Here is a 3,124-nt window from a genome sequence, read left to right on the forward strand (position 1 = left end):
GCAACCACCCTTGGCAGGCTCCCAGAGGTGGCCAACCAGGAAGGGCGGGGCTGCAGGGCTGCGGGGCCCAGGTGCCCGCACGTCTCCCTGGCCTTGAGGCTGTTCTCCTGCCTCCGCCCCACACGCCGGACTTACCTGCACCAGGCAGACTCAGTGAGCCAGGGCCCGCACGTGTCCGCTCTGTCCTTGACACCAGAGAGGGGCCCCTGTGTCCGTGACCTCGGAGGCTCGCACTTGGCTGTACCACTGTTGGGCCTCTCACCAGGACCCTGCCTGGGAAGGCTCCTGCCCTGGCTTTGGCCATGTCCACCCGGAGGTGGTAGGATGGCGGGAGAGGGTGTCCAGGAGGCCGGACAAAGCCCCCTGCCAGGACGTGTGGGAGCCGGGCACAGAGGGGTGGTCAGCGGGGCAGGACCGGGGTGGTCAGCAGGAGGGGACAGGTGTGTGGGAGTGAGAGCCTCGCCGGGGGGAGAGGTCTTCACACGCGGGGAAGTGGTCTCTGGGTGCAGGGCCGTGTAGCCACCGCCGCCTCCTCTCTGGCCGTGTCCCCCGGCGGTGTGTGCGAGGAGCTGGCCAGGCCGCTGTGGGTGGGAGGGCTCTTCCTTTTCCCATGCACAGCCCCGGTGCTCTGCGGCCCGGTGGCCAGCCGCGGCCTTTTCTCCGTGGAGTCTGTCGCCACACCCAGGCCCCCGACAACCACTAGTCTGCTTTCTGGCCCCACAGATGGGCCGACTCTGGACGTGTCGTATGAACAGAGTCACACAGTTCGTGGCCTTTTGCATCTGACTTCCTTCCCTGGGCGTCATGCTTTCGAGGCTCGTCCGCGGCGTAGCGAACACTCGCGCTCCCTCTCTGTGGCTGGATGATGCCCCATCGGGCCACATGGGGATCCGTCCGTCAGTGCGTGTGTGTCCTTCCCGCCTTCGGCTGCTGGGAACGGCGCCTCGTGGCCCTTCGTGGCGTTCGCTCTTTCGGGCGGGCGTAGGCGCGGGGCGGCCGGGTCGCGTGGCTCAGCAGTTCCAGGCGCCGGCGGCTGCGCCCCGAAGGGGCCACGGTTCGCATTCGCACCGGACGTGGTCCTGGCCCCGGCCTCTCCCCCTGCGCACCAGCACCGTGGGTGGCTAAGGCTGTTTTCAGGAACATGGGGCGAAGTGACTGCTTTCAGCTCGCTTGACGTCCTTCTCGCTTTGAGGTCGTGCCCCTGGCTTTACTCACGACGGTTACTTTGTTCCATTTAGCATTGGATGTGTAGAGATTGCACGCGACTCGATTTAGTGTTGTAATTACGTGAAGTGTTTGCGTGGTTCCCGGTCAGAGCTACAAAGTAAGACGTACCTAGAGAATTCTGTCACTTAGCCACATTCTCCCCCTGCCCTAAAGTAACAGTTTTTAAATATTTTATGGTTCATCCTTCAATTTGAAAAATAGAAGCCGATGCACACACACACACACAGATACACACACAAACATACACACATGTGTGTACACACATACGCACACATACGCACAGACACACATGCGCACATATACTGCACACACATGTACACACATGTACGCACGCACTCACACACGCACACATGTACACCCGCGTGTACACATGCACATGCGCGCATGGTGCGTGCATGGTTTTCCTCCTCCCGTTCTTCGGCAGGGGCCTCGTCCTGCAAGCAGTCCTGTCTCCCTAGCTTCCCTGACCGAGCCTGGAGACCTGTCCATCATAGCTTCTAGAGATGTCACCACTGTAACTTTTGGACGCGTGGGACCCTGCTGCGTGCCTGGACTGGCGCGTACTGAGGCCTTGCTGCCGGCCTCGGGTTGTTCCAGACTTTGCCGCAGTGAGCAGCTTCGTGCCGTTTGTGAGTGTGTCCCCAGCCTGCTGGATGCCTTCTCCCTCAGGGCCCCCAGGTCATCGGGAAGTGACTCGCTTTTCCGCACAGCTGATAAGAAGCCACCACGAGCTGTTTGACAGGACACGTGGATTTTAGCCTTTGACCTGCACCCGCTTCCCTTGCTGCCTGACCAGGTGACGGCCCGTGGACACCTCCTGCTTTCCTGACTCGTCTGCCGAGGGCACTGTTCGTCACATCACACCGTCAGCTCCCCAGGCCCCAAACACCGAAGCTAAGCTGAGAAAAGGGACAAGGACCCCCTCGGTGGCCTCGAGGGATGGCCCCGTCTCCCAGGGAAGCACTTCCAAAAGGTGCAGAGGGTCTGAGAAGGGCGAAGGAGGCCGGTGGCCGGGCTATCAGGATGGCCACGTTATCAGGACGGCTGCGCTTGAGTCAGCACCTTGGACAGCGGTCTCCAGGGCCCAGTGCTGCGCCCCGGCTGCTGGAACCGGGTCAGCAGGCGGCGCCTGTTGTATCCCTGGGCAGTGCTCTGGAGCAGCGTCCTTCGTCCACATCACACGCTGGCTCCCAGGTGGCTGAGCGAGGCCCTGGACACCCTCCCAGGGGCCAGAGGGAGGCGGCCCGACCTCGTGGAGCCTGGTGGAACGTGAGGACAGAGGCAACGAGGCTGGCCCTTTGTCCAGCACAGGCAGAACGTTCACCAGACACGGCCACGCGTTCCGGGCATCGGGCCGGTGGTGTCAGCGTGCGCGAGTTCTCGCCGTGGAGACGGCCCCGGGCTCAAGGCGGGATGGACGAACTCAAACCCGGAGAGGCTGGCATCCGCCTTGGCTCAGAGCTCCCGCAGCACAAGCCAGCCTGCCCCGCGGCCCTGTGCCACTGTCACTCGCCGGTGACAAGCCAGCGTCCTGATCTGGCCGTGAGGCCTGCCCGTCTGGCAGGTGCTTCTGCCGCCCCTGCTGTGTGTCCCGCTGGCGGGAACAGGTGCAGCCCTGCTTCAGGAGCCTCCCGCCCGCGTCGGGGGCCCGCAGGACCAGCCGCAGGCCTCGGCATCACGCTTCGAGACGGTGCCATGAGGGAGACGCACAGGTCTGCTTGCCCTGGGGACATCTGGGGTGTGCCTTCCCGGACAAGGAGAGCGGAGCCCCCAGATGGAAGGGCAAGGCTGGGGGGGGGCCTTCTAGGCCGGCAGCGGGGCATCCTGGAGCGGGGTCCCCTGCGGCACTCCCCAGGGCCAGTCCCCGTGGAGCTTGCCCAGGGTGGCGGGACATCGC

The sequence above is a fragment of the Pteropus alecto genome, unplaced genomic scaffold, assembly GCF_000325575.1.
Source record: "Pteropus alecto unplaced genomic scaffold, ASM32557v1 scaffold5, whole genome shotgun sequence".
NCBI classification, from domain to species: Eukaryota; Metazoa; Chordata; class Mammalia; order Chiroptera; family Pteropodidae; genus Pteropus; species Pteropus alecto.